The sequence below is a fragment of the Mustela erminea genome, chromosome 19 (assembly GCF_009829155.1).
Source record: "Mustela erminea isolate mMusErm1 chromosome 19, mMusErm1.Pri, whole genome shotgun sequence".
Taxonomy (NCBI): Eukaryota; Metazoa; Chordata; class Mammalia; order Carnivora; family Mustelidae; genus Mustela; species Mustela erminea.
This window is the reverse complement of record NC_045632.1, coordinates 36,556,045-36,579,722: the sequence shown is the minus strand read 5'-3', so window position 1 is coordinate 36,579,722 and position 23,678 is coordinate 36,556,045. Positions and strand designations below refer to the sequence as shown.

At 38.7% G+C, this 23,678-nt stretch overlaps 1 long non-coding RNA gene and 1 pseudogene across 3 annotated transcripts; one reads left to right on the top strand and one right to left on the bottom strand.

The window, feature by feature from the left end:
• The window catches only part of LOC116580193, a 168,030-nt pseudogene extending 166,909 nt beyond the window's left edge, over nt 1-1,121 (bottom strand).
• A 23-nt stretch (nt 1,122-1,144) lies between these two features.
• Nucleotides 1,145-23,678, top strand: LOC116580194. Of its 3 annotated transcripts, XR_004281544.1 has the most exons (4): nt 1,145-1,259; nt 10,425-10,511; nt 22,517-22,650; nt 23,402-23,678. It is a non-coding gene; the product is annotated as an uncharacterized LOC116580194 (long non-coding RNA). The 3 variants fall into 3 exon arrangements; XR_004281543.1 differs by lacking the exon at nt 23,402-23,678 and having other exon boundaries at nt 1,149-1,259; nt 22,517-22,663; XR_004281545.1 differs by lacking the exons at nt 1,145-1,259; nt 23,402-23,678 and adding an exon at nt 3,265-3,298 and having other exon boundaries at nt 22,517-22,663.

The window sequence follows — 23,678 nt, the reverse complement described above, 5'->3', positions numbered from 1 at the left end:
AGTCATTCTCCCTTATTAATGGGGGACCCCTTCCAAATCTCCCATCGGATGCCTGAAACCATGGATAGTACCCCCTTCCATACTGTTTCCTATACATATATACCTAGAATAAAGTTTAATTTGTACATTAGGAACAGTAAGAGATTAACAACAATAACAAAATAGAACAATTACAACGATATACAGTTGGCCCTTGAACAACATGGATTTGAATTTTGCCATGGGTCCATTTACACATGAATCTTTTACAGTACAGTACTGTAAATATATTTTTCTTAAGATATTCTTTTTTTTTTTTTTTGTAAAATTTTACTTTTATTTATTTAACAGAGGGAGACACCTCGAGAGAGGGAACACAAGCAGGGGGAGTGGAAGAGTCTGGAGAGAAGCAGACTCCCCACAAAGAGCTGAGAGCCCAGTGCGGGGCTCAATCCCACCAGGACCCTGGGATCATGACCTGAGCTGCAGGCAGAGGCTAAACGACTGAGCCACCCAGGTACCCCCTTAAGATTTTCTTTCTTTCTTTTTTTTTTTTTTTAAGATTTTATTTATTTATTTGACAGATAGAGATCACAAGTAGGCAGAGAGGCAGGCAGAGAGAGAGGAGGAAGCAGACTCCCTGCTGAGCAAAAAGCCTGATGCGGGGCTCGATTCCAGAACCCTGAGATCATGACCTGAGCCGAAGGCAGAGGCTTAACCCACTGAGCCACCCAGGCGCCCCGCCTAAGATTTTCTTAGTTAACATTTTTTCTCTAGCTTACTTAATGCAAGACTATGATGCATAAAACATAACAAACAAAATACGTATTTATCAACTGTTTACATTACTGTTTACTTTCCCGGGGAGGCTTCCGGTCAACAGGGGAGGAGTAGTTAAGTTTGTGGGGAGTCAGAAGGACGGGGTAGGTTTTGGGCTGCGCCAAAGGTCGACGCCCCTAAGCTCTCTGTTCAAGGGTCAACTGTACTAACTTTTACTAAAGTTACCTGAACGTGGTCTCTCTCAAAGTATCTCACGGCGCTGTAATGTACTCACGACGGTCCGTCTGAGGTCGGGAGATCTCAAAACGCCGGCAGGAGGAGTCCTTCACGTGGGGAAAAACACAGGATTTGTGGGTAGAGTCAGGCTGCTATCGACCTTCCGACGATTCGTCAGGAGGAGGCCCCCTGGCTTCCGGGAAGCGAAACTGCGGATAAGGGCAACCCGCGGCGTTTTCCTCTAGACGCCGCCGCCTGCGGTAAGGCAGAGGCAGCCCTCGAGGGTGAGTATGCGCAGTCTGTCCGTGACTAGACTCCACACAAGACGAACCTGTGGTGAGGGCGGCTCTGGCAGTCTGTACAAGGCGGCCAAAAGAGAGCAGGGATTCACTCGGGAGACATAAATTTCCTATCCTAATAAATCCAAACAGAGTTCTCACGCCAGCCAAGCATACGGACGTGGCTTTCTCTTACCGGTGTGATTTTTTGACCTGGGAGGTTCTTGATGATAGAGTTTCCTCCGTGGATTGTGAGGAATCTTGGCAACAAGGACGTCCTCACCTATAGAATACTTTGAGAGTTTAAAAAAAAAAATAATAATAATAATAATAATAAGGCACTCGGGCTCCTGGGTGGCTCAGGTGGTTGAGTGTCTGCCTTCGGCTCAGGTCATGATCTTAGGATCTGGGATCGAGTCCCACATCGGGCTCTCTGCTCAGTGGGGAGCCTGCTTCTCCCTCTCCCTCTGCCTCCTGCTCTCCATGCTCCAATAAATAATAACTTTTTTTAAATCTTAAAAAAAAATAAGGCCCTCATTTCTCAAGACGACCAACTACCACTTTCAGGAAAAAAACTTGTATCAAAAACAAAATCTGTACTGTGTACAATTAGATGTGGCACCCAGTAAATAACTATCTGGGTGCTCTGCTGGGCGTTCTGGAAAATCTTATGCTCAAATTCATGCACTTAGAATCAGCATGGGAAATGTAAGCTTACCAAGGTGGCAATGAGGTTTAGAACCTGGACATTCAGGATGAGGAAGAAGCAGGGAATGGATGACCCAAGCCAAGAAACTAAGGTCAAGAAGTAGAAGTCTAGGGACGCCTGGGTGGCTCAGTTGGTTAAGCAGCTGCCTTCGGCTCAGGTCATGATCCCAGCGTCCTGGGATCGAGTCCCACATCGGGCTCCTTGGGAGCCTGCTTCTCCCTCTGCCTCTGCCTGTCATTCTGTCTGCCTGTGCTTGCTCTCTCCCCCTCTCTCTCTCTGATAAATAAATAAAATCTTTAAAAAGTAGAAGTCTACTTTTGCCACATGTGGATTGCTATATTCATTTTGATAACCTCTCTTTATGTTTAATAATCTCCTGGATACCTGAAGGACTATTCATTACACAATGTCCATAATTCAAAGACATTCTTTTCCATCTTGCTTACCTACACGGAACTCGACTTCCCCTTTAAAAAAAAAAAAAAAAACTAGGAATTAACTTTTTCCACCTTGATTTCCATAAGGGGGAAAATACGTTTTTAGATTGGTTCTTTTTTATAGCATATATCTCTCAGATATTTACTTAATTTATGTTGTTGACTTCACCAAAGTGAGTTGCTTCTAAGCCTGACGTCTTTTTCTGCTCAGCCTTAGCACCCGTTCTTGGAAGTTAGAGGATTCTCACGAAGTTTATGGTAAATGAGTTTTTGTTGTTGTTGTTGTTAGTCAGGCCATAGAATACACCCAGCAATCATTTTTTAAAATCCCATTTCTGATATTCACAAGGTTGCAATGGCGAGTTGCTTTTTTGATCAATGACTTAGGTGCATTCAGTGACTTTATATCCAATAATCCTAATCATTCATACTTGGAGAGCATGCCACTGTTTGTGATTCCTTCTTTTCTCTAATTCATGCTCACTGGGGGATTCCCCTATACTTCCAACCTTCACCTTAGTCTTCTCTCTATTCCCCTTTCCCTGCAAAAGCCTCAGCAAGAAAGGGTATTAAGAATGTCATAAAAAGTAGAATATCACATTACATTCTCAAGGAATTTTGATTGCTGTGATATAACAGAACCATTCTCTCTCCTTCATAAAAGGCTATCTTCTCTTAAGGATATTTTCAGAAATGTTAATTCAGCTATTAACTATTCATGTTAGAAATATGCTCTGCTAAATAAATATGACAACAGTAATAATCATACCACTAATGATACACATTTAAACTCCTTCATTTCAAATGCATACAAAAAAATGAACAACAACAATAACAAACCCAAAACCAGAAAAACAACCCCACAAGCTACAGCATCAGTGAAAAATACAGAAAGGCAGGTAAGTTTTCAATTTGTCTATGGCCAGAGCCTCAGATTTCCCTAGGAGCAAGTTTTGTTGTTGAGTTATTCTATCATGTAAATTGAGACTCTTTAGAGAAGTTAGGTGTCTAGATTTTTACATAGATTCCTCCATTCAAAATATAAAGTCATATGTGTCCTGATGTCATTGAGAGAGCTATGCTAGGAGAGTTCAGGGTATTTTTGTGACCATCTTCAAAATAAGGAGAGTGGCTAGATAACATCTAGTATTTTCTAACACTAACACTTTCACCATTCTAAACTACAGCATTCTCTCAGAATTCTCTCAGAATTGAGAGAATGAACAATGTATTGAAATCAGAATCACCCTAAAATTTTAATGACCATAACAGTGCCAACTGGAATACCTCTTATCTGTATCATCAGTTAAACACACTGTTTTCATTTTTACATGGAAGTTTGCATTGTTTCCTATAAATGCTGCATTTTCCTTTCTGGAAGAATGGATAGTATTACATATAGCAACCATTGATCTCAGAAGGCTGCCATTAAAGACACTTAAAACAATTAGTCTGCACTTGAATTCCTTCACTAAGCTGCATTTCTGGTTCCTGCATAACAAGGTAATAATAAGCAGCCTAGAATGACTGGTGTCCTGGTAACCCTGCCAGCATTCTCTTGCTAAGAGCAGAGCCATCAGGAAGTAGGAGTGTTAAATTTCTGCGAAGGATATCAATTTCACTTTCCGGCTCTACTCCTCAAACCCTCCCCTTGTGAAAGTGTGCGGCTATCAAATTGAGTAATTCACCTTTTACTACTGATTGAGTAAAGACTGTTATTTGTTCCAAGTATAAAAATTATTTGAGTTGATAAATATATCTAAAGAATTTCTTTAGGACACACCTAAAGAACATTTAACATACTCTCAGACACTCACTCACACATTTCAAAGCTATTAAGAACTGATATATGTCTGACACAGTAATAAGCATTACAGATATGTCTGTAAGCATAATGAAATACTTTTATTCAAAGAATATAGAAGAGATTAAGACAAACTCAACTAGTATTTTTCATTAAAGACACACTGTGTATATGGGTGTGCATGTGTGTGGAGGGGTGCTCTAATCATGTGTGCATGTTCCCCCTTTCCCCACATCCTTTTTACATTTTTTTAAAAGATTTTATTTATTTATTTGAAAGGGAGACAGTGAGTGATAAAGAGAGGGCATGAGCAGGGGAAGAGCAGAGGGAGAGGGACGAGCAGACTCCCCACTAAGCAAAGAGCCTGACATGGGGCTCGATCCCAAGACTCTGGGATCTTGACCTGAGCGGACACTTAAACAACTGATCCACAAGCGCCCCAACAGATGCATTTTTTAAGGGTCCCTTACTCTTATGTGATGACATAGTAGATAGTCTTGCAGCCATACAACCTGAGTTTGAACCTCTAACTCAAGCATTAAGAGCTAAATAGCCTTTGCTTGAATAATCAACTTTGCAACTTAATATGACACGTAGAATATAATGATGGCCAACAAGTTTTGTTTTGCACATGAAAATCCCTTTATATAACATGCGACATTTCACAATTTAAACTTATAATTTGAACAAACCATCTTTAACATCCCCAATGTGTATGGGTTTTCTTATTTGTCATCTTTCCTCTGCGAAATTTCTTGCACAACCCTTAGAAACCTCTCATATATCAGCCCGAATATTTTGTCTATTCACAACTTTGTTTGCTCTGGCAGAAACAACATCCTTGTTACTGGCCAACCAGGGTCACTAGAAACACTTTCTCATGCCCTATACCAAAGCATTGTTTATCCATCTAGAGAGCTTTATAACAATTGCCCCCAAATCGAAGAAAATACAAACAATAACAGTTAGAATGCCAGCTACCCATTTCTCACTACAAAATAGGCATAATGCAAGATTTCCAAGAATCTAACTTGAACAATAAAAGTACTAAAACTTCAAGGGCTCAGCAGTTTACAATCTTTTTAAAAATACTGCTAATGCCTTTACCCAAGATAGACAACTTTTGATGAGGGCAACCTAAGATCTGTTTAAAATCAATAATGTCTGTTACTTTACTCTTCGAATATGATGTTAGGAAATGTAGAACAATTGCTAAAAGTTACATCAATTACACATGAATATAGAGGAGATGATGCACTGAATCTATCCTGCCCCCCCCACCTAGTCCCTGAAACAACTCACTTGAGCGTGAAAGTCAATTTACATTTTTTTTTCAATTCAAGAAATGGAATTTTCATTTTGTGTCATATTCATAAAAAAACTCATATATAACTCAGCAGGGTACTCACATGTGCTTAGAAACAATATTAGGTATGGGAATTACCTTTTGTACCATAAAGACAAAATTACTCACTGAGAAATAAGATTTTAAAGGATCTTCAGGAAGCAAACGAGGAAAAAAAAAGATACAGGATTTCATCCGAGACTGGAACTGTTGTATTGTTCATCTGCAGGCTGGCCTCATCCCTCCTGTTTCAATTTTACATCTCTACTTAGATTCTTTTCTCTCCCAGGAGCACGAGAGGCTGTTAGATTTTAATGAAGACGTGTTGCGGAGGGAGCCATGGGGTTAGAAATGGGAGTTCAAATCCTGCAAACTGTTTCTTAGGAACAAAAACATGAAAGATTAGGTATAAAGGGATTATAGATACAGGTGCAGTTAGAGCAAAGCAAATTTACTTAATATAATACCATAAACATTTTCTATGTTATTAGAAAGTCTCCAAAATTATCATGCTAACGACTGTATCGTATTTTATAAAGTAGATGCACCATAGGCTACGTAACCAATTCCCAGTTGGAGACATTCATATTTTCTCCCTACTTTGTCCTGCAGTAAAACAGGTTACAATAAACTTATTTGCTCTTTCATGTTCCCCCTTTCCCCACATCCTTTATGTAGTCAGAATGTTTTTCTTGGTTTGTAGTCACAGAAGCATATTTATCAGGTCAATATCTGGAAATATTTTGAAGCTCTTGCTTATATTGCCAAGTTGCTTACCAAATGAGTCATAAAAATGTAGCTTTATAAAAAAATGATTATTTTAGTCAATCAGAGAAAGACAATTATCATATGATCTCCCTGATAGGAGGACGTTGAGAGGCAACGTGGAGGGGGGCTGGAGGGTCGGAAAAGAATAAATGAAACAAGATGGGATCGGGAAGGAGACAAACCATAAGAGACTCTTAATCTCACGAAACAAACTGAGGGTTGCCAGGGGGAAGGGGGTAGGGAGAGGGTGGTGGGGTTATGGACACTGGGGAAGGTATGTGCTGTGAAGTGTGTAAACCTGGGGATTCACAGACCTGTACCCCTGGGGCTAATAATACATTATATGTTAATAAAAAAATAAAGTGATTATTTCCCTGAATCTCTGTGAGCCCTGGCTATCATTTTTTTTTTAACCTTAACTAAATTATAAACAACCTGACTGGTATGCATGGGCAGTGATATTATGGAAATGGACCCGAAATCTAAATTTCTCAGTGATTCATTTGCTTCTACTGAATTGTTGGTAAAACTTGGTCAGAATTGAAAAAGATCTTGGAAGAGCCTCGAGCAAACTTCTAGAACTCCTTTTCTCCCCAAGGTATATTGAAGTACAATTGACAAATAAATTGTAATATATTTAAAATGTACAATGTACGTTTTAAATTCAATATGTGTATACATTATGAAAAGATTCCCATGTTTTTTCATTATAGCATAAGAGAGAGGCACATACTGGGACCCAATGTCAAAGAGATCCATTGATCATTTGGGACCACCTTTGACCTTTTTATTTTTTAAAGAATTTATTTATTTGACAGAGATCACAAGTAGGCAGAAAGGCAGACAGAGAGGGGGAAGCAGGCTCCCCGCTGAGCAGAGAACGCTATGTGGGGCTCGATCGCAGGACCCTAGGATCACGACCTGAGTTGAAGGCAGAGGCTTTAAACCACTGAGCCGCCCAGGAGCCCCCCACCTTTGCCTTTAATAAAAAAAAATTTATTACTGCAATTTTGTTAACATGCTATGTTATATTAGTTTCAGGTGTACAACATAGCAATTAGGCAACTGTATATATATTATGCAATGTTCATTATGACAAGTGTAGTTACCATCTGTCACCATATGTTATTACAATATTATTGACCATATTCCCTACATTGTACTTTTCATCCCCATGACTTATTTATTTTACCACTGGAAGACTGAACCTCTTATTCCCCTTCACCTACGTTGCTTATCCCCCATAACCCTCCCCCTCTGACACCCACCAGTTTGTTTCCTGCATTTATGAGTCTGTTTCTGTTTTTTGTTTATTCATTTGTTGGATTCCATCCTTAAGTGAAATCATTTAGTATTTTTCTTCATCTGATTTCTCTTACTTAGCACAATACCCTGTAAGCTCATCCATGTTGCTACAGATGGCAAGATCCCATTCTTATGTATGGCTGAGTAATATTTCACTGTATATCTATATAGACACCACATCTTGTTTATCCATTCATCTATCTATGGACACTTAGGTTGCCTCCATATCTTGATTACTGTAAATAATGATGCAATAAATATAGGTGTGCACATATCTTCTTGCATTAGTGATTTTGTTTTCTTTGGGTAAATACCCAATAGTGGAATGTTTTCTAATCCAAGGAAGTATTACCAAAGAATGTTAGGAACTGAATATAATGCAAAAGGCATTTGTTAGGGATGGACAGAAATAATTGCATACCTGATTCAAATAAGAAACATGAAAATTAGCTATTTGTAACTGTCCTGAGTTTACACAATGTGGTATTGATATACTACCAAAGGTTTACCAGATAGAGCCATGAATGTCTCAATTAATGACAAGAAAATATCTGCTTGAACATCAATATTATATATATTTATATCAATATTATCATCAATATGATATATATATATACATACATATATATATATGTATGTATATATACATACATACATACATACATACATACATGGTCTCCAAAGTCCATGGTTTGGTAGATTAAATACAAGGTTTGACATTATATAAATCTAGATTAAAAATACTGTTGTGGTACAGACTGGCTTTCTGATTTTGACAAAGTTCTTTAGCCTTTCTAAAACTGTGTGTGAAAATTTCTAGCATGTGGTAGGTGCATAATAAATGGAGATAAAGCATGAAGAATAGGCCAGATAACCTAACTAACATATCTTAGAGCTATTGAGTGACTGCTGCAGTCCAGATTAAAGAACTCCACCATTGACGCAGGATAGGATTTATGGGATTTAGATTCAGCACAGTGGTGAGATGTATCTCTGAACATAGTTAACACAAATGCAGGCAAATGCGAATGTTAAAAATCCTGGACTTAATGTGTGATTGGGGGTTACTAAAAAATAAGCAATTAGCAACGCTTCCAAATCAGGTCCCATATTTGTCATGCCACATATTTCTGGGGACTATTTCAAGTACGAACAATGGGATCCTTGAAACGGACCACATCGGGCTCTCTGCTCAGCAGGGAGCCTGCTTCCCCACCCACACCCCCCCCCCCCCGCCTGCCTATCTGCCTACTTGTGATCTCTCTCTCTGTCAAATAAATAAATAAAATCTTGGGGGGGGGGGAACTAGAAGAAAAACTGGTTCAGCTAAAGGGGGCATTGGGGAAATAAATTTGTACTGCAAAGGTGTCATTCATTCATCTGTTCTGTCATTTGCAAAGTCTAAGGGTCAGCTGGGATTGACTGGACCCAGAAATCTGTTGAGTTGTAGTATGTGAGTCAGCCATGTCTCTCATATAGACTTCTCCCTTGCTAGAAGAAAAGTAGTAATCATGATTATGAAGACATCACTTTCTTATAGAATAGAGAGGAAAATCAAAGATATATAGATAGAAGAAATAGTCTACCTGCTAGCCTAAAATCATTATCTAAAATTAAAAAGTATAGTGTGGTAAAAATGAACTACCCAAGTGTCTTCATTTGATGGCTTCATCAGAGCTTACAGGTCTTCATTCATTCATTGATTCATTCATTGAACTTTAACTGAAGGACTACAATGAACAGCTGTTAGTAGCACCAGAAATGACATAAGACTCTCAACGAATCTCATGGTCTGGTAAGGGAGATCGACAAATAAAAAAGAAGCCCAGTGCAGTGAAATAAATACTATGATGGATGGTTTTACAAAACGTCGATGGAAGTAGAATGGTAACCCTCACTGGATTTCCATGTTATGCACAACTAAAGAAGATTTTAATCAACATTTTCTGAACTCTTACTATCTGAAAGGAAAGTTGAGGTTATTTGGCTAGGAATGTAGCCATCCCCACACTCAAGAATGCTATTGACATGATGGAGAGGCAAAAGTAACCAATCAATTATTAAAAGATTTTTTATATTATATAATATATATATATGAATGAAATATTCATAGAAGAGGATCCCTTCATTGGACATTGTGAGGAATTGTGCCATAATTCTGGTATCTCTCTGCTGAACTTGGCTCATTTGCCGATGATGTCATTCAAATATTGTGTCCAGACCTGAATGTAGTATTCTGCAGTAGACTTTGATATCCCCAAAGGCAAAGGAGATGTAATAGAAGAGACATGATGCCAGTAGAAGAGAGATATGAGAGCTCAGCATCTGTTGATCCAGACTAGATTATATGATTATTTTCCTTCCGGGTTCTATACTGGAAGTGAATAGTGAAGGAGAACCTTCTCCTAACACCCAAATGGCTTTAGGGAACATCTTTTAAATGCAATTAATTTCTTGCATTTTAAAGATAAGTATAAGCAGGGCTCTTGTTCTCTTTCTCCCTCTTATAGAAATTAAATGCACAAAATGAAATTTCATCTATTTTTTTCTTCTCCGTGAAACCTCATTGAACCGCAAGGGCTCAGGAGGACATATCCCATTGGCGCTGTCCCACTAACCTCTCGTCACCTGTCTGATGCTTTGTCTCTCCCTACTCTTGCATGACTCACATGCCATCCTCACTGGCATGATTTCTAAAAGTTGCCCTCAAATTTCTAGCCTGGAAAGTGTTGTTGATGTCCCGAGGCTTTCACAAGGATTGTTTCTCAATTTAAATAAAACATTATTGTATTCCTGTGTACAGGTACTCCTGGGCCTATGCAGATGATGGTATCCTGATACTTTAATTAGGAAAAGAAAAAGAATCCTGCAGCTTTCTTTGCTGCCTTGGGTAAGACTTCATTTCACTGGCTTGACAGGAGTCAGCTGTCTTCATGGTGTACACAGTTCTGTGGTCCCTCATGCTCCCTTGTTTCTGCTGTGATCAGTCAGGGTAGAAAAACCATAGGTCTCCAAAGCTAGTTAGACAAGGAAAATTCCATTTTGTTAGCTCTTGCTGGGGGTTTCTTGGTTATGTTAGTACACTTGCTTACCCGCAGAGGATGGCAATGCTAAGGGCGTAGCCATGAGCTGGCATCTGAGAGGTCACTTGAACATTAAGGTCAGTGAGGTTAGATTTGGGCTTGGTAAAATTGTCTCTAGGTCAAACAGTAGCAGAAAATGCTAACATAATCTTTGGTTGAAATTTTACTTGTGCAATATAAAGAAGAGAGGTGAGAGTCCTACTCTACTTTTCAGCAATCAGTATCTTCCCTGCACCATTTATCATATACACTCGGAGAAAGAGAGAGAGGAATACTGGCTCACTGCTCTAATTCTTTCTCCACATAAAGGGCTTTCTAACAAGCAGAAATAAAACTCAAGGGGGTCTGAAGTCCTAGCTATTGAAGGTATTGAAGAGGACATGTCATAAAAATTCAAGGTTTAGATGGTTATGGTTGTGGCAGTCACTAGATGACTTTGGTATACCTGGCCCTGAAATTCTATCATGTTGTATCTTTGAGCAATCTCAGGTCATGGTGAACTTTGTTCTAATGCCTACATGAGACCCTTCTTCCCAAGCCCCTTATCTAGCTACAGATACTACTGTCACCAACACCCCAGCTAGCCATCTTCCAAAAGTCGGCTCTCATACCAGATTTGAGTATAAGTAGTTCACTCAGTTAGTGCGGGGAACATTGACAAGAAGTGAAGAAGTGACATGGGGAGGGAAGTTAGCCAAGAAAGAATACATCTCTAAGCCAAATAACCGTGGGCAAATGGAGTCTTAATCACAGAAGGGAAAGTCTGGATCACAGTGCAAAACTCAGGCTTTAGACATTCCATATAGGTAAGGGGACAAGTACTCACACACCATGTGCTGTAAGTCCTGGTTTAGGGCTTCTCCGACATGGTGTTCTTTCTCTGGACTACTGTTGAACAGAGAAAGTGGCTCTCCAAGGTCACTCAAAGAAGGCTTAAGCATTGATAGGTTGATCCTGGCAAATAGAAGATAGATAGATGATAGATAGATAGATAGATAGATAGATAGATATGGTGAAGTCTGATCGATAGGCACTGGCATAAGTGAAGTATGATGGACAGGCAAGTCTTCCATACCCATAGTTCCACATATTTTCTGTCTAAGGTTCAGATGCTAAATTCCAGAATGTACCTCATTTATCCAAAGAGGGGAAAGTATTAACCTAATTCTCCTAGAATCATGTTTTTCCTGATTGTGGTCACTCTGTGCTCTGGGGTTATCAAACTGCACCTAGAGTGTTGTGACAAAACAGGTACCAGGAGTTTGTATACAGAGAAAGGATGCTCGACATAGAGAGTCAAACAGCTACAGCCTTCAAAAGCTATCTTGTCGAGGTGCCTGGGTGGTTCAGTGGGTTAAGCCTCTGTCTTCAGCTCAGGTCATGATTCCAGGGTCCTGGGATCGAGCCCCGCATCGGGCTCTCTGCTCAGCGGGGAGCCTGCTTCCTCCTCTCTCTCTGCCTGCCTCTCTGCCTCCTTGTGATCTCTCTCTCTCTTTCAAATAATAAATAAAATCTTAAAAAAAAAAAGCTATCTTGTCATCAATACTATATTTTAAAAATAATCCAAGGTTCTTTATTTCTTTTCTAAAGCAATGTGTTAAATTAGAGATAAAAATAAAAATATCTTAAAAGTTTTGTGATCCCCAAAGTCAAAGAAAGTAACGATTCATATTTTGGTATATTATCCTTCTCTCTTTATTTCTGTCTCTCTCCCACCCCTTCCTCTCCCTCTCTCCTTCCCTCCCACCTTCCCTCTCTCTCACACACATACACACACATTGAATTTACCCGAGAAAAAGGTGAATTTAAACGAGTTCAATTATATCAAGGTTAGTTATGCGTAAAGAATCAAAATACATCTAAGCCCAAGAAAGACACCCAAACTACAAGCTGTAGAATATTTCTGTTGAGATCAGAATATGACTATAGAATTTCGATTCAAAAGAACCAGATGGTTAATTTCCCATTTTAAAAAAAAAAATGAGCACTTTTGAATGCCTGGTACATATGTTAATATGTTGTGATTGCCAAGATCACCCCCAGGAGAAAAATGCCAAGTGAAAATAGCATGTACATTCTCCCATTCATGTGAGAAAATATAAACATAGACTTCTATACTCACAACTGATTTCCTAAGGAGGTGGTATTTCTAGAAACACAGGATCTTTTTTCTTTTATTTTGAAATTCAGAGAAAAGTCACAAAATAGTACAAATGAGTTTCTCCTGAATTATTTGAGAGTAAATTGCCCCAAACCCCCGAATAACTAAGATTATTTTCTAACAACAAGGACATTCTCCTACATAACAGATAGAACCAAAAAATTTAGGATATTAACTTTGCTTCTTATTACTATTTAATCTTCAAAAAATTTCACCAATATCCTCTTAAAGCTCTGCCATTTTTCCCAATAAATATCCTTTATAACAAAAATGTCCAATCCAGAGTCTTTCAGACAATGTATACAGTTGTCACCCTCGATTAGTTTCCACTGATCTAGAACATTCCTGTGTTCTCTTGATTTCCATAGCCACATTTCTTATAGGCCAGTCACAATGCAGACCTTCCCTCAGTTTCAGTTTGTCTAATGTCCCCACATTATTAGATTTAGGTGATGCATCTTGGGCAACAATATCCCAGTCATAATGTTGTGTTTTCATTGAATTCTCTCAGGTGGCACTGAATTTCAAGGTATTCTATTACTGGTGATGTTAATTTTGATCACTTGATTAAGGGGGTGTTTCCAGCTTTCTCTGCTATAAAGTTATTTTCCCATTATAAATAATAAGTATTTGGGGGAGAGATATTATGAGATTATGCAAATCTCATTCCTCATCAAACGTTCCTTAATTTATTCATATATTTATATCACTATGATCATGTGGATTCTTTTTATTCTACTTTTTTATTCCACTTTTTATTCAATCCATTACTTTCATTGTTGAATGTGATGCTGAAATTCATTCAGATTTGGCCAGAGGGAACCCCTTTAAGTTGGTGTCTGTATTAGTTTTATATGCCCTCCTCATTTTTATTTTCTGGCTTTTTTTTTCCCCCGCTTCAGCCTTGGAATCAGCCCATTTCTCTGGGAGCCCTGATTCCATTTAGTAAAAAATTGTATTTAGAAACTGCGATCTGGGTACTGGGTATGCTCCTTGCTATTGTGTGCCATAGCTCACAATCTCTTTCAGTGGACAGGGCTAGAAATATATTTATTTATACATATGCACAGACATAAGTCTCACATTTATATTTATATCCAGTCTCTATCTATTGAAAACTACAAGTTCATATCTAATCTTTCAATGCAACACCAGGTTTCCTCACAGTTTTTTCCCACTTTTTGCATTTGAAACACTCATACCTGACTGTGAGAAACTAGGCTACTATGATTATTCACACATTATGTTTTGATCCATACTCTACAAGCCTCTAACCCCGCTTCAGGCTCTCCCATGTATATGGTGGAGACCTTGCTCAACCCATCCTGGCCCGACTTTCCCCATGTCCATGACCTACAACCCTCCCTTTGGACTCTTCTATCCACATCCAGTAGCCTCCTTACCCTTGCCACAGACTGATTCTTCATTTTGCTGTGGCTCTGATGAAGGCACTAGACCACAGGAGAACCTCTTACCTTGTCAGGATGTCTGTCTTGCAAGGCCCCACCTGATGATTTTAGATAATCATTTGGGAAAAAAAAGAAAGAAGAATAACTGAGGAACTCCACTGCAGTTGCACACTTGAGAGAATTAAATAAGCAAAGATGAGAGAGTGCTTTTGCTTTTTAGTATAGACCCTTTCTAATGATTTGCTATGCCGAACATGAAAGATACCTTATATTACTTTTCCAATTTAAAAGATGACATGATAAATAAATAGATAAATAAATAAATAAAATGTGAAAAGACTATGATGAACAAATATAAACATTTTAGCTGATAAACAGTAATCATTTTATTATGAATGCATAATTATGGAATTATGTTCTTCCATGCTTGCCTTTAGGCAACTACGAATATTTTAGTTCATTCTAAGGAAGGAAGGAAGAAGAGAAGGGGAGAGAAGAGCAGAGGAGAGAAAAAAGAAATAAAGAAAAGAAAAAAAGGAAAGAAACCTGGAAATGGTACCTCTAAGAACTTAGTAGTAAAATACTATGTCTTCTTTTTTTTACTATTTTTTAAAGATTTTATTTATTTTTTTGAGAGGGAGCATGAAAGAAAATAAGAGCAGGGGGCGGGATATGGAGAAGCAGACTCCCCACTGAGCAGGGAAGTAGGGAGCGGATGTGAGGTTGGATCCCACGACGCTGAGACCCTGAGATCATGACCTGAGCTGAAGGCAGACACTTAACTGACTGAGCCACCGGGTGCCACCTCATGCAGTCTTCACCATAATGGGGCAAAGTAAGCAGGGGTGATCCAGTTCTCAGGATTTCAAGTCAATCGAGATCAAGAATCCAAACATGGTCTTTAGGAATGATACTCCGCATGGCTCTTTAGAGTCTAAGTGATCGAACTGTAATGTTTCAAACCCCAGAATGTTTCTGCCCAGACCCTGCTTTATGTTACTACTGTCCTGTAAGAAATTAAAACTTCTCCATAAATAAGAAATTGCCAATACCAAAAAATAAAGTGCCTAAGAGATATCTGTCATGGAAGAAAAGAATTTATAAATATTCATATTTTATAGAGCAATCAAGATGTTGATGTTAATATTAGAGCAATAACTTTAATTGTATTTCAGCAAACGGATGCCAATTAGGAAACAAATTATCTCATAGAAGCATGTCTTGCACACAGTTTTGCCCTGAAGGTAAGCCGAGGGCTATGCCAGCTTCCTGAATTTTAATGCACAAATGAACACCTCCAAAATTATTTAAAATTAAAAATAAGCATTTAAAGGGCTTTAAATTATGCCAAAAAATAAATGACAGCTGCCTGCTTACTGGTAAAGGCAGAATATTTTCTCCCATAGATGGAAGAAGAGAATCACTTCTAAGAAAAAGTGAAAGAGGGCCATTTAGGCTGCAATCCCCATGTCGTTTCTGATCGAGAACTTAGAATTATAAATTGCCATGCAAACCTCATTTGAACTTTTAAAACTCTTTAAAAATTCTACATTGTTGAAAATAACAAGGTTCACTTCAGATTTCTCTTTGCCTTTCTAGAAAAATTCTGATGTGAGAATCCAACAGGGTAAGAAATATGCATCAAAAAACAACTATTCAAAAGGACCGGGAAAGGTTAGGAAATTGCTGATTTCTCATGGTCTCCAGGAACCCTAATAATGCATCTAATTCTGGCGTAATCTCTCTCACAAGTTAAGGCTTACAGGCTAGAGCAGGCTCTGTCCTCCGAACGCATGCTGTAGAATTCGCCTGCACCAAGGAAACGCTGAGCTGGTTTTCCATTTGGGCTTTCTATTTATTGCCGGGGCAGGTTGTGCATGTTCTTGACGTGGCATGGATCATGTTTGACCCTAATGGTCTCCCTCACTAGGATGGAGGCACCCCACAAGAGTGTCTTCATAAGCATATCTATGTTTTTAGTGGAATCTGGATTACTCCTCAATAGAGCATGAATCAGATGCTGGTTGGGATTGCCCAGGCTCCTCAGTTTTTACATAAGTTTATCTGAAACACCCATGGTCATGACATGGAGAAGCCTAAGGCCTCCTCTACCTCTAAGAAAGTTGCTAGGGAGGTGCCTGGGTGGCTCTGTGGGTTAAGCATCTGACTCTTGACTTCAGCTCAGGTCATCATCTCAGGGTGTTAAGACTGAGACCTGCATTGGACTCTGCTCTCAGGGAGGAGTCCGCTTGAGATTTCCTCCTTTTTCCTTTGCCCCTCCCCCTTCTTGTGTGAGCTCTCTCTCTCTCAAATAAATAAATCTCAAAAAGTGGGGAGGGGTGGATAAAGCTTCTAGGAACTTATTTTTCCATGGAGCCTTTTGTTTCTGAGTTCACACCTCTGAACATGAGTTCAGACATGACCTAAATACACTGTTTTCAACACACACGAATCACTTACATATCTTTCCCTAAATAGAGTAGACCTTATTGGGGTAACATTATACTTGGCATGCCCAAATTGAGTTGAAATCCCATCTCAGTCATTCCTGTCTTAAGACAATCTTGCCAAAATCTCAGTCACAGATTGCATTTACATACTCCTCTGGTCCCTCTTTTTTTCCTCCCTCGTTGCCATTATCCCTTTTACCCCCAACACACATGCTCAAGAACAACAAATTTATATCTCTCTTTTGCATTTTTTAATCCCCAAATTTTAAAAATAAGCATACCCTGCCTATCAACCCTGAACATAGTTATCAAGCTATTTTACCAGACCACCCACACCAGAGGGAAAAAAAAAAGAAAAAAGAAAGAAAGAAATCTCATCTATCAAGAGAGTTGAGAGACATAATATTCAGGCAAGTCTATAACAAGGTGATATTAAGAGTTCAATGCATTAGAAGATAAAGAACTGAAATAACATATTGGCTTATGGTTTGTATAGACGGACCAAGGGTAGGGTCTGTTTGCCCAGCTCAAATATACAAAATTGTGTAGTAATTGTTTATACCACAGACATGCTAATCTGCATTGAAAATTAGAAATCACAGACTCACCCCTAGCATGGGATTAATTCACCTCTGAGGTAGGACTTCTATAACCTATGAGGTAAAGAAAGCTATTGCTGAAAGCAAAGACTATGCTAGAAATGGCAGAGCACTGAGTGTTGCTCAGGCTAAAATTATGAAAACAAAAGCTGGAAATTTCTTCCGTACACATCTCTCTCTCTTTTTTTTTCCTCTAGCTACTCATCCTGTTTATTCCTGGGTACTCGTATGAGAACCTTTTGTTTTGTTTTGTTACTAATTAATTAATCTAGAGAGAAAGATTTCTACAGCCTCTTGATTTGCTTTCAAAACAACACTCCAGTGGTTGTTGAACAATCTTTACAAAACTCAGTTTTAGTTTCTACATTAACTGATGGATCAACCACTAATAACTTTGGCACATCTGCCAGACTTGTAATTTGGAAGTTCACACCCTGGCTATGACAAGCTTCCATTCCGATGGCATTTCCAACTCGCTTTTCAGAGAGGGATTTATGTTGGCCCCCAGTCAGTTTTTAATGCCCCTGCTTTCTTGGAGTGCCTGCATTTCATTGCATCGTTGCAACTAACTCTTCAGAGAGGCCTTTCAAATTGCTAAAGAAAGGTGATCCAACCTGCTGTGGAATTAAAATACATGATGGTCCCAGTTCTTCTATTCCAAAGTCTGCCATGATTGTACACATACTGATAGGGACAGCAATTCCAGGAGCTGCTCAAGCATTATTATTGTAAGGAAAGAGCCAATGAGATTGAACCTCGTGCCTCTACTGATATTTTTCTTAAACTGTGGCCTCTCTGCAACTCATCTAGATTTTATTTCTCAAAGGTGCACTAAGATAGTCACCAGCTTTACGGACTGTGCCACCTAAAAAATATTTGAAAGCTTTAAAATTAGACCTACAATTCCAAAGTCAGAGAAATTGTTTTCCTGGAGATAGCCAACCTGCCAACTACCCTCTCACACAGGCTCCCTTTGAGGCATAAAATTGAATGCACCAAGATGCTTGGTACTTATATTTAGTTAATTGTGGGTGCAATCAGCCAATTGAGGATACAATTAGACACTGCAATTAGCGGCTGTGGTCCAAATTATTGGAGGGAGGCAAAACAGGAGGTCTAGTCAAAGCCTCTTTAAAGATGCAGGTCTGTGGATGAAATCACTGATGAAAGTCATTCAAATGAATATATCCATGAAGCCAAAGAGAAAATGCGAAAATTGCATAAGTTAAAACTTATTCGTACAACAGTGGGATAATAATAGTATCGCTTCACGGGCATATGTGTATGTATTTTTTACAAAGTGGCTATCAAAGTCATTGTACCACAGGCTTTTTTTTTTTTTTCCTTTTAACGTAAAAGATGTCCACTTCAACTACCTGTGATTTCTACCTGTGTAGAAATCACAATGTGCAATTTTGAAACAAAGACAGAAGAAAAATCTCTCCCATTAGTATATACCATCTAACTGAGATCCAACGGTCTTTCTCCTGTTATAATTCCACAACTTGACAAGGCAAAAAGGGAGGAATACTAATATTTACTTACCATTTCCTGTGTTCCAAAGATGTGCAGTGGACAACTGGCAAATGATATTATATGCAATCCTTGTAATAACTCACATGGGAGATGTTGTTTCTTCTTTTATTTTTATTTTTATTTGTTGTTGTTGTTGTTGTTATTGTTTCTTCTTTTAAAGATGAAGAAACTGAGCCTCAGTGGAGATAATGTTGACAAGGCTCAATAGCACTGAGAGTCTACTGGACCCCAAACAAAAGCTCTTTCTTCAAAATTACGATCCTCCAAACATGTGGCTTATTTTCTGTAAAATTTGAATACCACCAAACCTAACTCTGGAAAATACAGTTTAAACAAAGTTCTAAACTCCAAGAAAACATCAATCACTTCATTAAAGGCTGGTCTTAAACATTTAGAAAAGGATCCCTTTCCTTGGTGGGAGATCACATTGATAAGGAATGACATCTTAATAGCTGCCATGCTTATCATTTTATATATACTTCATGTGGTTATGGTTCCTCCAAATATTGGGGGCTGGGGGGAAGGAGAAATGCTTTGATGTTTTACCAGTGAGTTCTTCCACAGAATTTTAATTTTGAATTACATCTTTGTTTCAGCATTTAATTAAACTCTGTTTTAGAAATTCTCCAAAATGGTTAAAAGAGGGGGAAAGATAAATGGTCATATGGAATTCAATGCTTTTTAATTACAGGAATCCATTCACTTTGTAATATCAGTGTAACAACTCCTTAATGAAATTGAATTATTTCTTTTAAAATTGACTTAATTAATGATTCAATTTGCATTAGATTGATTTTATAATCTAATTTTAACTATAATAGTAAAGTTTAGAGTTCCTTAAAAAAGATACTTTTAAGAACTATTAAAATCTGAACTTCTTTGAAATGGAAGTTTATATGGAAAAAAAGATGAGTTTAGTTAAGACACTCAAAATTTTACTACTCTATTTTGTTTAAGGGAAAAAATGCAATAATTTTATATTATAATTAATTTTAGGGTTTTAAAAATCCAATTATTTCCTGAATAAGCTATTAAACGTTATTTCCTTATGTAAGAAGTGAACTGAACGGCTTACAGAAGAATGGCTCCACAGTATTTAACGGGCTTTTAGTCTATTAATGAATCCCAAAACTCACAACCTGCCAGGCTCTCAAAATGCTCACTTGAAACGTGCCTCCCCTTCTGCCTAAGCCTCGGCCTACACTTTAAATCTGGTCCTTTCTGTTTCAAAGCTTGTTCATAATCATAGTTCACTAAACAGTTATGGAGAAAATGAGAAGAATTTACTCTCTTCCCTAATTTCTCATAGATTCTCCCTAAGGAAGCATATATGGGCTAGCCCCTGGCAGTCGGTCTTCCAGAAACTTCCAGGCTTGGGATACTCCTGAAAATCTCTCAGTGGAAAGAAAAAGAGTGGCAAAAATCCCTTATTAAATGCTCTCACCTTTCTGAAGGGCTTGCATATAGAAAAAGAAGGTGTGTCTATAACTCATCACAAATATGTAAACATGAGAATAACTGTGATTATTGATACAAGTAATATTGATCCATTTACCCCTCAGTCATTAGTCATCCCCGTATCAGCTTACTATTGCTGCTGTATGAAATTACCACAAATTTAGTGTCTTAAAGCAACACAAACTTATTCTCTTACAGTTCTGGGGTTCAGATGTGTAAAATGGGTTGGCAAGGCTCTTTCATTATGGAAGATTTAGGGAAAAAATCCTGCTTCTCCTGCTTCTGGAAGCTGCCCACATTCCTTGGCTCATGTCCCCACATCTGCTTCCATCCTCCTAAACCCTCCTCTGACTCTGACTCTCCATCTCTTTCCCATAAAGGCCCTTAGGATTTCTTTCACTGGGCTCACCCCGATAATCCAGGATAATCTCCTCATCTCAAAATCCTTAATTCATCCACATCTGCAAAATCCATATCAAGAGGTTTCAGGGATTAAGACTGGACATTTCCGGGGAGCCATTCTTGAGCTTTCCACAACTTCATATAGAATCTATCACAGATTATTGATTCTTCCATTGAAAAAAGGGGGGGAATGAATACCACTTTCTTTGTCCTTTTCTGTCCCTTTTCTTAACTCTTTCCCCCTGTCCTCACACACCTAAGGCTACGTGTGCTTTTGCTTGTATACACACACACACACACACACATATATGTATATATAGAAACATACATATGTACACACACACACACACACACACTCACATAAAGCTCTCCATTCCATCCCGGAGAAGCAACAGTCTAAGTGAAAGATGTGCTTCTCCTGATCTATAAAGGAGCATAGATATATTTAAAGGGAAAAAAAAAAAAAAACACTGATAACATTGTCATACATCAAAGACCATCACTCCTCCCCACCCCCCATGCACACCTTACAAACAATACAAGATCCAGAAGGAAAGAAAAAAGAGAGAACAAGACACAAGTAAGATTGCACCCTGCCATCCCTAGTTGCCTGAGGCTCCCCAGAATAGTTTCAATTATCTGTTAGTTTGCAGGATTCAGGTTTTGGAGCCCCGGTTTCATTTATTTTGTGTATCGCCTGCTCCCTTTTCCCTCCCCTACTAATCCCACCTCCCTCATGAATCCATTCTTTCTTTTGAAAGAAGCTAGAAAAGCAAGAGTCACCTTGCTTCTCCTGTCTCTTACCTTGCTGACCAGGAAAATTCTGTCTTCTGGGGCCGCTTAGTGGAGATGGTTCTCTCAGTCCTGAAAAACAGTTTCATTCAACAGTAAAATAGACCTCCTGCACAGTTGCTCTTCAGCCCAACGTACGTACTGTGGTTCAGGATCCCTCTCTCTAGCCCAATAAATCCCTCTTTCTCCCCCCCGCCTCCAAATCTAGAACCAATTGAGAGACCAACAGACAGATAGAGGTCAAAACCAAAACTTCACTTCTAAAAAAACCAACTAGAAAATGTGGTTTCTTTTCAATCTCAGACAAAATAAGCATGCTATCTCTTCAGTCCTGAATTAAAATTTAAAGCCAGAGTATAGCTGGCTGCTCTAACCATATGCCCAGCTCACTTTGAATATGTTCAGAACAGAATCAGGGGCGGGATGGGGAAGGCTTCGTTCCCTCTCCCAAAGTCACTCATCAGGTGAATTATCCTCTTCCCTTGGAATTTGTGAGAAGCTGGAATTACTTTCAGCTTCATGGGAAATTAGATGATTAGAGCCCTCATTTTGGAAACAATATGGTATAGGTTGGGGGTGGGGAGGGAGTGTTCCATTCTAAGAGGGAAATTTTATTTCCAGGCAATGACATATAGGCTAAATGCTCTTAACCAGGACTATTAGCACAAATGTCTTCTTTTGAAACCAATGAGTTTCAAAATTAGCAAATTTTGAAATTTTGAAAATCATCAAAATTTTGGAATTTTCAAATTCTAAAAATATTAAATGGCTGTATTGCCACATCAGAAAACACAGGGAAAAAAGGAGAAAAGGTGACGAGCAATGTACCGTATGGGAGTAGCTGGAAGAATGATTGGTTCAGCAAAAGGATCAGCATGCTTTAGGTGAGTCAAGAGAAGTAAAGAAAAAGAATTTCAGATCAATGAATAGATCCTAGCTGAGCTGTAAATTCCTTAAAGGCGGATACTAAGGCTTTATTCCATTTGTGCATCTGACTCTTGGCAGAGCACCTGATGCATGGCTGGCGTTTTAGACCTGTTAATGATGTCAAAAGAAATTCAGAAAGTTTCCTGGATGGGAGTACTCTATGGCGGAGGAAAACAAGTGTTCACGAACAGAAAACTTCAAATCCAAACCTGGTAGAAAGTTCAGAGGCACTTTCACAATAATCGGTTTTTGCAAAGGAGGCTTCCAGATGGGTGGGGATTGGTTTAAAATGATGATCTTACACCACTGAAGGAAGGGGACTTATATTTTGTTTATGATTATCACAATTGTTCACAAGAAATAGCCTACGTTTCACTGACCTTCAAGATATAAAGCTAGATGATGGTTTTGCTCACACAGCTTACATGGTTTTGCCTGTTCCGGGGATTTTCCAAGCCTTGTCTCCATTTTAGTTGATTTTAGCAGTTCGTTAGACAGGTCTGGGATACTGCCTTCACCTTCTGAGGCCTCGATTTCCTGTTTTGTATCTAGTATATCTATTTCCAAAAGCCCTATCATATCTGAAAATTTTCTGTTTAAGTGAATCTTCCCCTTTTCCTCCCAAATTATTTTGCCTTCTTCCAGATAGTTTTCTGACACCATTTTTTTGGTTGTTATTTATTTTTTTTTAAATGTCTTTAACCTCATTAACAAGCTCCCAGTGAGCCCTTTAATATACTACTTTAATGCCCAAATTCGCTGTGAGTTCCAAGAGAGAAAATACTTTTGAAGGAAACCTCAGGCTGGGTTTCAGGTATTCTTAATCCTATCTACACCAGAAGCATAGTTAGATAATTTCAAAAGCACACGCCTTTAGGTTTCAAGCTGTTAATGTTTGCAAACCAGACAACCACCCTTAATACCACTGCTGGTTTATTGACACAAACTCTTCGCTTCCCACAGCTTGTAATTGAATCCCCCCACTGCTTAATTGGAACTAGAATGGCTCCACAACCAGATTTGAAACATCTTCTGAAGCTGGTAGGAACATCAGCTCTCCCTTTTAAAAATAAAAATTATATCATTAACTGTGTTAAGTGAAGATTGGTGTTCTGTGGAATATCAGGAAATGAGCGCACCCCAGGATTGTCTGAATATAGGGCAATTAGCGATGTCTTCGGTCTTACACATGGCCTCCCTCCCCACCAAAGCCTAAAGGCTAAAGCTGGATTAGTCTGTA